At 35.6% G+C, this 12405-nt stretch overlaps 1 pseudogene; it reads left to right on the forward strand.

Annotated features, from left to right (window-relative positions):
* LOC149155062 (uncharacterized) overlaps nucleotides 1-7216 on the forward strand; it is a 44862-nt pseudogene extending 37646 nt beyond the window's left edge.
* Nucleotides 7217-12405: the final 5189 nt, after the last annotated feature.

Below are 12405 nucleotides of genomic sequence, written 5' to 3' on the forward strand. Positions count from 1 at the left end.
TCAGCCTTTTAGAAGTGGTTTTTGGTAAAACTTTTGCTTGAAAGCCCCTAGGATGTCCTCTCTAGCACCAGCGCAGGTCTGGTCAAGAGACAAAGTGCTGCAGAGAATCCCTGGCTTGAGGACAGTGCTATGAAGTGCACTATCTCCCATTCAAAGCTACACTTATCCTCCTTAGGTCAAACATCTCACCTTTTACTTGATTTTTTTCCCAAGTTTCCTTATGTTTCTGCTTGCTAAATGATCAATGATTGTTATCTCTTTGAAATCAATTTGTGTTTCCTTTGCTAGCATTACTTTGGCCTTGATTTTTTAGTGTTTCTTAAATGATTTCTTTATCACTATAAATTCATTTTCAAAGTTAGTTTACAGTCGATTAATCTTTGTTCAAAAGAAAGTGTCGTAAAAGTCTTCATTTCTTTCGAAAAGGAACTGTCGTAAAGTCTTCGTTCTTGCAAAAATATTGATTGATTGTATGTGCATTAGTTTCCTTTTGTTCATCTCAACATTAAGGGAATTGAAAAGAAAAACTTTCATTGTGCAATTAGAGATTTGTGCGTGCTTTTAGGAATAGCTAGGGAAATTTCATTAGGTGCGCTCTTTTCTCTTTGTCAAAGATCTGATTGCTCTATCCCTTACTAGCTACAGTTTTCATTGTTAATTGAATGAAAGAATGTTTATCATATTAGTTGCATTCTAGGAATTTCAAAGACATCACGTGGTGAACCTTTAAAGGAAAATTATTAAGAAGATCAACTTAAAAGTTATCTCAATTAACCTAATGGAGAATTGTAACTTAACGCATAACATTTAGAGGTCTAGGCTAGAGATGTGTTCCGATTTCATAAAACATAGTCGTTATTGCTAACTTGCCTGCAATACATTCCGAGTGTGATCCCTCATTCCACGTACATGAGTATATCGTAGCTTGTCTACGTACCTTCCGGTATATAGGGCGGTGTTACAGTACATAAAGTATAAAGGAATTCTCTCATTGTGCGGTTTTGCATTAGACAACGCTAACACGGATTGGGCCTCCACGTACTTTCGGGTATATATGAGAGGATTACATTAGGTTGCTATCCATCCATAGGTAACTGAGTCAGTCGCCTTGTACACTGTGATACACCAAAAACAACATTCGAGGAGATTTCCTGCCCATACTTCTCGGTTCGTCAGGAGGTATTCTGCAGTTCACAGTTACTTGGTAATCCTTTTGCCTATATTATCCCTCTTTTCCTTTGTTATGTTATTTTGATTAAAATAAATTAACTGACCATGGATAACATCCTCCATGTCACTCCTTAGTTGATCTTAGGTTGATACATATGGAAACAACCCTGGAGTCCACCGATCAAGGAATTCCTTTTGATGGGAATCCTAGTCCTTTTCCTCCTTTTGGAAATATTGGTTCTCCTTATATGGCTACATTGTCCCTTCCGGGACTTACCATCGGATTGCCAGTATGGTTGTTCTCAACCTCCTTGGCCCCAAAAGTGAATATTCCTTCAACTAGACAAAATCAACGTCCATTTGATCTTAAAGTTGACCTTTGCCTTCTTCATCGGTTGTTTATTCCTACCCTTCTTCCTCTTCACCTGGTGAAAGTATTGACACTAGTAACCAGGGGGCTAAGAAGAAGAATAAAGGGAAGAAGAAGAAGAATAAGAAGAAGCAAATTCAACACGAGGGGCAACCAAGCAACCATTGCTTTGAATGCAATTTCTGATGAGAAACCATCCGTTAAGCCTCACAAACTTCGATACCCTTGCAAACTTTGTACAGGAGACCATCTTCTTCTAAATTTTTCTAGTATTCCTCATATCTTAGAATAATGGTCTTCTCGTTAACATCATCCTATGTCATCAACTTCTGGAGATCATTCTGGTGACACACCATCAACTAGTGGTAGTAAAGTTCATGGAAAGAAGGGTAAAGTTAAGTTTCCCCATAAGTTATGTGAAGGGAATCACCCCATTCACCTTTGTCCCTATCTAGATGAAGCCAAAAAAGTGTTGGATAATCATCATGCTTCTCCGCAGCGAATTCCATTTGGTTACAGGAGACTCTCCCTTAATCGTTCAATAATTGATAAAGTGACTGACTTAAATCAACTGTCGGTCAAACCCACTCTCTCTGAATGTGAATCCCATGAGTCTATACCTGACACATCACAAGTCGAGGAAACATTTGACCCAATTTCACCTTCAGTCAATCATACCTTTCCCATAGAGAGTGAGTATGATACCACTCAGGTTCTTTTTGTTTCTTCAGATTCCTATGAGCTTGGGGGCAATCCTCCTGTTCCATCAAGACAGGAGGAAAATTCTTCCGCTCTCGTAACTCAAGGGGGTGATTCTCCCATTCTTATGGTACCCCCTCCAAGTAGTCTGGTCACTTCCTTTGATTGGAATCGACTCTTGAACATGACACTTTCACTTCATAATTGTGACGATATGGGTTGGGTTATCTACTTGATGGTCATCATACCTTGGTCTATCATACCATCCATTACTTTGGTTTTGGGTCAATGCTACCAATTCATTCAGCGTCACCCACATGTTCAAGAGAAGTCACTTAGTTAAAATTCATCCTTTGCAATACTCATAAACCTTCATTTTCATGACCGCCATTCTTGAACCTTGTGTCATCAGTCACATTCTATCTCCAAAAATCATTACAGTCGTTTCGTGTCATTGATGTGGGATTCATCAGCGCCTCCTGCGACGAGTCGCTTCTTGTCGACATCAACACATTATCCAACAAGTTGACTTAGAAACACCCTTCCAGTACCTTGCAGCTTTCATACATCAATGGCATGTTTCTCGCTTCCGACGATAGGTTGACATCATTGGCCTTCGACCGAAAGACTTTGTATGGTGTTCGACATCAAAACATCCATTCACACCATGTAGAATGTATTGTAGTACCTTGAGGATCATTATCATTATCGGTGATTTCTCTCGCGTTTGTTAATGGCCTACATCATTGGCTGGTAATCAAATGGTGTCTTCCCATGTTCGACTTCAGATCACATATTCGCATTGTTAGACTCATACTTAAGCGAATGATTGAATGAGATAGAAGACCCCTGACCTAGTTTCATCCATCCGGGCTGCGATTTCAGGAAATTACCAAATCATCCGTACAATGGCTTTACATTGATGGTCATCCGATCATGGGTCTATATTTGTAGATGACTATCTATGTACCTATAATGAAAGTTTATATGCTAAGCATGGGTATGCCTTCCCTTAGAAATTCATGAGAAAAAATCAAAATATCGTGATATTATGTATTCTAATCGATGAAGGACACCATCCACTTCGGAACTCCCTCATCACATCGTAAATCATATCACTCGACATTAACATTTTTGACTTCATGCTTTACGGGGCAGCTGTTACAGATCCATTTGGGCACATCACTCCCATCATTCAGATTAGTATTATTAGGGCTCATCAAACCCTAATTCAGTTGCTACATGCCCTAGACAAGTCATCACTTTGAATGCCTCCTTCCCTGAGAGTTTCTTGGCCTGAATCCCTCCAGAAATGCCTCCTTGAGGGACCAGCACATTCTTGGTCAAGGGTAAGTGCGCTTCAGTGTAGGTCAGCCCATGTCAGGGTGATTTCCAGAGCACTTAGGCCCACTTTGACCTGCGCTGGGCGAGATTGAGCGAAATCATCATAGGGTTCTGGGAATATTCTTATCTTCTGGAGCCATCTAGAATATTCCCACACTTATCATCTCCTATGAGCTTTAAATTGGATAGGAATGAGTTAAGTAACCTCCTATCCTCTCATCCCTTCCTCCATGGAAACTAAATCTAAGTTTGGAAGGCCATTCAGTACACTCGTTTATGACCAAACCTCCTCCATTTTCCTATAAATTTATCACTCATCTAAGTGATTAGGGGCCGGACTTTGAGAATTTGTAAGGAGATACTATTGGTGTGAGGTTTGATATTGTAAGCAAGTATTGTTATGCTTCCAGAGTGTTGTGCTTTTGATGTGACGTTGGTTGGAACCCAAGCTAGAAGAGTGACAATGGATAGGACTTCATGGTTGTAATTCTTCCTTCTACTTAATAAAGTTGTTTACACCTTCTCCCATATTCTTGTCTTGATGTATGATGATTATATGTGTAAATTATTTCGATTCGATTTGCTTATAGTAGATAGATCTCTTGCTTTGATTGGTTTTTGTCCTTTGTTTATGAATATAGGTACTTGTCGAGAGGATTAAGTTTGAGAAGGAGCGATAGGAGCCAAACAAAGGAGAGAAAGGGAAAATGAAAGATAACAAGTAGGTCCCTTGTCTTATTTATCTTCTATAGAAAAAGGTTAAGCGCTTTAAATCAGTTGTTCTATGTGTAGCTACCCACCTAGGGAAATTGTGTTTATCCGTAGATACAAAATTCCACATAACACTAAGGTTCAACAACCAGGAACAATAACTTAAATGGAAACTTTTCAGAAATATAAACTCTTTGTTATGTTCTGGATAGATAACACTTTATCAATTTTTCCATGAACATAGTGGGTTACTCTACAATGTATGATACCAAACCTCTAAATCTATATGTTCTTGGTGGAGTACTTGGAATTTGGAAATGGCCATAATAGACTATAGATATTTTTAGAACACACAAAATAAATGTCATTTCACTGAAAAAAAAAATACAAATTTTAAATCCAATATAAAAACTTTATTACAATATTTCCACTGAACCAAAACAATTTTTCTTGATGCCAAGCATCAAACATAATGATTTCATTTAACAAACATTCAAAGAAAAATCATATAGCGACAACTTCTTTTTAGCGGCCATAGTGTTGTTTGTTGTAATTGAAGCACTACGAGCATGTTTTCGTAATGTATCAATAATTATGAATAATTATTTGTTCCTTTATATGCTATTGGCATTGTTGAGGAATTTCAGAAAGTTGTGTTTTTTCAAAACTTTGTTGGGGCTTTCCATGATGTGGATTTCCTTAGAGAATTTTTGTAACTACCAACTATTATCTTATGTACTTATGTTTCTATTTCATGTTGGGTGAATTAGCAGGGGAGCCCTATAAATATCACAACACTCTCTCAAGTTCTTTCTTTACATCCATTGGAGGAGCCTAGCCCATTGGGTTTAACATTGAAGAAAACACCTTCCTTCATAGAACTTATTTAAATGAATCTTTCTCAAAGGGATTTGATAGTTCCCTTAGTTGTAGATAATTCAAGCCCAGAGGTGGGCAGAATGAAAGATCCAAAATGTGTGGCAAGACCATCTATTGTTAACAAGGACAAGGCCTCTAATTTTCTAGCCTCATTTTTTATAACTTGTCCTTGGGAAGTAATGGACAAGAAATAACTGTCAATTTACATATAAATTCATTAGTTTTTTATAGCCACATATGGAAAATTGTAAAATTGTACGAAGTAACTCAAATTTAATGAATTTTCATTAACTTAAATGACTACGATGCTAGCATATTTCAAGATACAAAGATGATTTGGTGGCAAAATGCTATTATGCAAAACGTAAGCTTGTTTGGGAAGTATTAGAGAGTGGTTTGAAGAGCAAGGTAGAGGTTTGATGGTCAGATATAACCTCTTTGAGGGCCAATTTTCCAGACAATGAAGTTGGAACCTTAGAGATTGAAGTAATTACCAGGGTTGTTTACTTTTTTGTGTCTAAAGTGATGTGGTGCTAAAGTGTAGGTATATCTGAAGCAGTATATTTTCTTCTATCTCATCCAAGTATCTAGGACTTCACTTTTCTTTAGGGATACAAATCCTCAGCTAAGAAAGAACATTGTTTGGTAGTTTTCTTCTGACATTATAGGAGGCCACACCTCTATATGTAAGTCATCAACTCATTTCATAAGATATGTTGATTCAATAAGGTATTCATTTCCCAAGGATTAAAAATTGTAGACATTTATTTGATTGGAATGTTCATCATGTTCTAATAATATCAACTAAGAATTGCATATATTCAGTCAATAAGAAGATAGGTTGCTTACTTGCATTGAAGTGATAGGAGTTCCACCTTTTCAGCAACCCCAATGAGGAAATGAAACTAGAATTGAAAGCTCTTTGTTTAATGAGCTTCTCGCATTTAAAAATTTTGTATATTTAAAATCTCAACACCAAGATTTATAATGGTCCATGTTACAAGTACTATGCCAATAGCAAGTTGTGACCATAATTTAACATTCTTGAGAACTTAATGTTACACAACCTCTGAAATCAGGAAATTAGCCAAATTATTATTCAATGCTTGGAATGTAAATCCCATTTGCATAAAATGTGAATCCACCATGATAGGAGTTGAATATCTTCATGCAAGTCTATTGAAATTCAACATTAGACATATGTAACTTCTTTTACACTTTACAGTCTAGTGTCTCAACTTCCACTTAACTATTCCTACTTGTTGTGGCTTAGGAGGATGTGCCAATCCTCAATTGGCTATGGGATATGAGGCATTTTCCAATTTGATAGTACGCCTAATCCTATAAAATATGTACAGAGCACATTATGCATTTCTTAGTATGAATTTTACTCCATGTGATTACTTTGTGGGGCGCTCAGTATGTTACAGATGTTGCAATGTAGTGTAATGTCCCATAAATAGAAATTAAATTAAATAAAAATATCAATGTGATGGAATGTAAAGATTTTAACTTTGTCAAAAAAAAAAAAAACCAAAAAAACCCTACAAAAATAAAATAATAAAAAAAAACGACCCATAGTACTGAGATCCCATGGTTTTGATGTGGAATATAGCCTATTTAAATGGGGAAATTAAACTACCCTAAATCCATCTTAACTCTGGATCTACCAAACACCAAGAGGGATCAAATTTCATTTGTATGTTTTGGAGAATAAATTTGTTGCAGTTTTCTTAAGGAATACTTGACAGGCATTATGAAAAACTTCTACAATGTGATCATCGATTAAACCTGCTAAGTAAGGAAGGCATCATGGGTCGAAATTCCCCATATTTTGATTCTAGTGGTGCACTATTTCAAGAATAGAATGAATATACTTGTTATGGTGCAACACATGAGCATAAATCTTATTTGTTTCCACATTTTGATCATTCAAAAGATAACTATCCGCTACCTTTCTCAAATATTTCAGATACCAGAACAGTTAGGGTTTCACCACTGGTCAAAGAAATGAACATCTTGAGTTCGATGACCGGGTTTTAGACTGTCTACTGCAAGACACACCTTCTCCCTGCTTAGGTATAAAGATATTTTTTTGTTTTCCATTTGTTTTTCATTTATGGGTTTGTTAAGTTTTCTTTCAAATTTCAACTACCCTAAAGATTTCAAAAGTTTTTGTAGAAGTATGTTATGGCTTTTTGAGTGTGCATATGCATTACATCTATCGTACCTATCTAATAAACTTAAAAAGTAATGGAATTTTGATAAATTCATTAATGTACTCACATGATAGTGAAGAAAGTGGAATCAATTATGCTAATGACCTGCATGTGAATGAGAAAATGAGATTTGCGGCACCCTATGGTGGTTTGGGAAATCAAATATCTGATTTGGTTTAACATAAATTTATTGATATATAAGTAAAATGAATAGTTTCTAGCTCATCAGAGATTAGGTGTCCTAACGATTCAGTTCCAATTGTTGAAGAGACCTAGAAAGAAAATAAAGTGATGCTTGGTGATATTGCACAACATTTGCTAAGTGATTCGCTCTGATCAGCTAGATGTGATGAGAAAAAGGATATTGCATGTGTCAATTCAATGCATTCTCTTTTAGAAAAGGATGTCTCTATAACACATGCATCCAATGGGAATACTGGAAGCTTAGAAAATTCAGGGGCAGGTCATGGTTTGGGGAGGCTAGTGAAAGGAGAAGAAGATGGACAAGAGTGTGAGATAAACGATGATATGACAAAAGCAGTTTGAGTAGGGATGACAGAACTAAGTCTGAACTGAATGTGATGGAATATGGTTACATAGATTGTAAACTGTTAACAGGTATTCCTAGGCAAGACTCATTAGTATATTTTCTAGTGAATATTCCTTGAATTGCATATTTTCCTTATCTTTTTGTTCATTCTCCTGATGAACTCATCACAAGTTCTAAACAATGTTGAACAACTGGATGGAACCCTTTTCATTGAAATGTGATTTCTCATGGTGATAGAGCTAGAAATCAATTGTTGGGATCATGTAATTTTATTTCTTGTAGGCTGTCATTGAAATATTGGTTGAGAGAACTGCAAGGTCCTTATGCTTTTTGGGTTGACTAACATCAACATTTCGTTGACATTTTTCTCTTGGAAGGTGCTAAGCATGGTCCATTATCAGCAGGATGTGATGAGAAAAAGGTTATTTCATGTGTAAATTCAACACATTCTCTTTTAGAAAAAGATGTTTCTACAACACATGCATCGAATGGGAATAGTGGAAGCTTAGAAAATTCAAGGGTAGGTCATGGTCTGGGGAGGCTAGTGAAAGGAGAAGAGGATGGACAAGATTGTGAGATAAATGATGATATGACAGAAGCAGTTTTGAGTAAGGATGACAAAAAATATGAATTGAATGTGATGGAATATGGTTACATAGATTGTAAATTATCAACATGTATTCCCAGGAAAGACTCAGTCTCGAAGAAAATAAGTGCTACCATTTCTCTAGATATTCCTAAGATTAGACATCATATATTGGGATTTTTAAAAACATGTTATTGGCATGCTAAATTGTATAACTCCCTTTTAATAGATACATGTGAAGTCTTAGATTTACTTTGAGAATCATAAACATGATGTGGTATTTTGCATTTCTTTTAGGCTTTAGCACATTTACAGTTTAGAAACATGTTTTATTATATAATAAAGTATCGGGTCTCGAAAATGCTAGATCACTAACACTAAGGAAATTATTTTTTCCTCTAATTTATATTCAGATTTCAAGAGAGTATGAATTCATGTTTTCAATATTGGTAATATTATTTTCTTATACCTATGTGATATTGCAAAAAATATATCTGATTTAATTTTTGAAGCTTTTCCATAGATTGAAATATAATGGATTCCTAGCTTTCCATTCAATGAGATATGAATTGGCCAAATACAATAAATTTGTGGATACATGTATTATTAATTGAAGAGTTGAAGTTATGATTGTGGATAAGGCGTAATTTTTTTATTGTTTTGTTACAAAGTGTTTTTAAAGCTTATACATGGCTTATTATTTTCATACCAGAACACAAGGGCCTTTAAAGAGGTTGCAATTATTCGTCATCCACGTGTAGGGGAATATGCCTTTGGTTTTATTACATCATCACTTGTCCTTCAGGTTGTTTCTTATGCTTTAGATATACTTGAAGTTGAGTTAATACTGAAGCATTCCACATGAATGTTGAAATTGAGTGGCAGATGGAAATGTTTCTTGCATATCTGCAAATTGATATCTAGTTGCATATTATCATTATTGTCATAAATAAAATTCCATGTTTATTGGTAAACATGCAATGTATTTTGACATGCTATAGTTTAAATAAATATTATTTCAATTTGTATGGAAGGTAGTTCTTACTTTTCTCCCATTGTCATATGCAGGTTGAGAGTGGAGATGAAGAACTTTGCGGTGTCTATGTTCCCATGAATCATCTATATATTGGTGACATTTTCCTTGTTAACTCTAAATATATTATTCAACCAAACTTATATGTTCATGAAAGCATAGGTTGGTAGTCATGCATTTTTCTTTCATTACTGTTATTATTTATGGTGTATATTTTTCCATGATATATTTCATTCTTTTTGGGATTTTGTTTCATAGATCTAGGGATGATACTTTACCCTCTTCTTTTCACTTTCCAAAACATGTTCTTGCCATTCTATTTTACGCTATAGTTTTCAATAAAATTAGCTATCCATCCTTACTTCCTTGGAGGCATGTGTTGTGACTTCATATCCCAACTTCATTGGAGACCTACATTCTTGCTTCATATATTGTACATTTTTAGTAGTGGACACTAATCATAGGAAGAAGGAGAAGGTTATTAATGTGGAATGGACTCCCAACATAAGGATACTGCAATGTAGTAGTAAGACCTGCAACTTTTATGAGCATCACATAGATAACAACCACAAACCAAAGAGGGCCCAGAAGGCATGACACCAAAACCACTCACTGATATTAATGGAAGAGTGAAGGAGGATGCTATAACATTGGGGACCTGCACTCCAAAGGAATAGAATCCCAACATGGGAATGTGCCACTTTGGTAATGAGACTTGAAAATATTACAAACCCCATATATATAGTCATTATTATTATTGTTTCAAAGGAAAATATCATGGGAAATCCAAGGGATGTTTCCCCACATTTGTGGATGATATCCCTTGTAAACCTGTTGACACAAACTTGCTTGTTTAACCTAGGGGGATTTGGTTTGGAGATTTAGAAGCAAATGAGCAATTGTTGGAATGGCACATTTTAGGAATTTTGAGAATTTTCAAGGGAGTGGAGGCATAGTTATTTCTATTTCTTTGTCTTTGCAGAATCATGTCATTTCTTGTGGTTTGGATTTAGTATGCATGTGTGTTTGAGTCATGCTCTTGTTTTAGGACCATGTGATACATTTTCCTGTTTTTTACGCCCCTATCCTTAGCTTTGAGCAAGAATAGTTGTGGAATTGGATGCCCTCTTCTTTATTGACAAATTAATGAATCTTTAGGGGGGACCTATCCATGTTTGAGTGTGAAGTAGACATGTGTGGAGGTGGGGTTTTATATATGGACTTTATATATTGTACCTATGTAGCAGTGGTATCCCTTTGTCTATATTTTCTCTTTTGTCTTTGACAATTAGTGTGGGTTTTACCCAAGATGCTTATTGCATGATAATCCTTTGCAAGGTCACTATTGGGGACAATGATATGTTGGTTCAGGATATTATGAGATATGATTTATGTGCTTCCTTTAATTCTATGAAAAATGGAAAGTCCTCAAGATTGGATGGTTTTCCTTATGAAGTCTCTAAGATCATGTGGGAATTTATTGGGGATCATATTTGTTGTTTAGATGTAGATTTTTTTTTCTAGGTTCCTCTTTGAGTCCCTCAAGTCTCAATTATGGCTTGATGAAGCCTATTCCTAAGAATGCAATGAGAGACTCTATAGGTGGTTGGTAGCTTATTACTTTTATTATCATTGCTTAAAAATTTGTGGCAAAGGATTTTTCTTTGAGGGTTTGGTGAGTTTCCAAGTATGTAGTGTGACCGAAGTGGACTATGTTTGTCTAGGGGTCTGGTCAGCCTAGGAGGCAATGGAGTGGGCTAGAGAGATAGGGAAACAATGCCTTAAGTTGAAGATTGACTTTGAAAATCCTATGATCGAGTTGTTTGTTATTTCATCTTTAAGATACATTGATGTGCTTAGGTTATGATTCACAATGTGTGGGTATAATGAGTGATAATTTCACCAATTCCTTGGCCAATTGTTAGAGGAAAAGAACACAGATCACTATGCATGTGCAAGTCCACCTTCATAACAACTTTCAATTCGAACAAAGTACTTGCAGACCCGAGATAACTAATTGTGTCAACAACAAAGGTTATTTCATAGTTCACAAAATATAAATTTTGGTCCTTTATTTATTGTCCCCCTAAATTATGCTCATTTATTTATTGTCCTCCTAGCATTTTCTATTACAATATCTAACACTAAAACTACACTGGAACATGAACCAGGTAAAAGGAATGCTAACGATATCAAACATTCATGCAGAACCTTTTGTAACAATTTGCAACAATTGCTCTCTTCCAGCAGATACATTCGGAATAGTTTCCGCAGATCAACTTAATTGTTCCACATGTAAAGAGTTAACCACATATCAACGTTGTCTACAATTGCACTGCATTATCCAAACAGAGGCAAATGTTTAGTACAAGTGCATTCTGAAAAACGGTTTGCTACTAGAGCTTTGTCCATCTTTAATAGATCTAACATATGAAAAATATCTAGAAGACATTGTTGATGTCACATACAACCTACGAGACTTCCACGTACAAAGTAGTTTTCTGCTGGATAGTTCAAATGTCATTTTTCACACAGAATAATTCAATTTCAGTATCAAAGAGGATTAATCTCTTCTGTCATCTCATGCATCTACCTGCCATGGTGCTCCTCTTCTGTTGTTTCTTTTTCATGAAATTTGGTGCTCCTCCTCTGTTGTTTCTTTTTCATGAAATTTGTTCAAATTGCACTACCTCGACATTTTGTTTCATAAACGATGCTCCCAAGAACAGCTGGCAAAATAGGTTTCCATTTTGTAAATGTAACTAGGGTGCATTAGAACATATTGATGATCATTTCATATTCACCTTCATATCAATGCAAAAAAAATTGTGTCAAATATGCACA

This window comes from Pinus tabuliformis, chromosome 9 (assembly GCF_031772625.1).
Source record: "Pinus tabuliformis cultivar Carrire ecotype Pingquan chromosome 9, CPIR1, whole genome shotgun sequence".
In the NCBI taxonomy this organism is placed as follows: Eukaryota; Viridiplantae; Streptophyta; class Pinopsida; order Pinales; family Pinaceae; genus Pinus; species Pinus tabuliformis.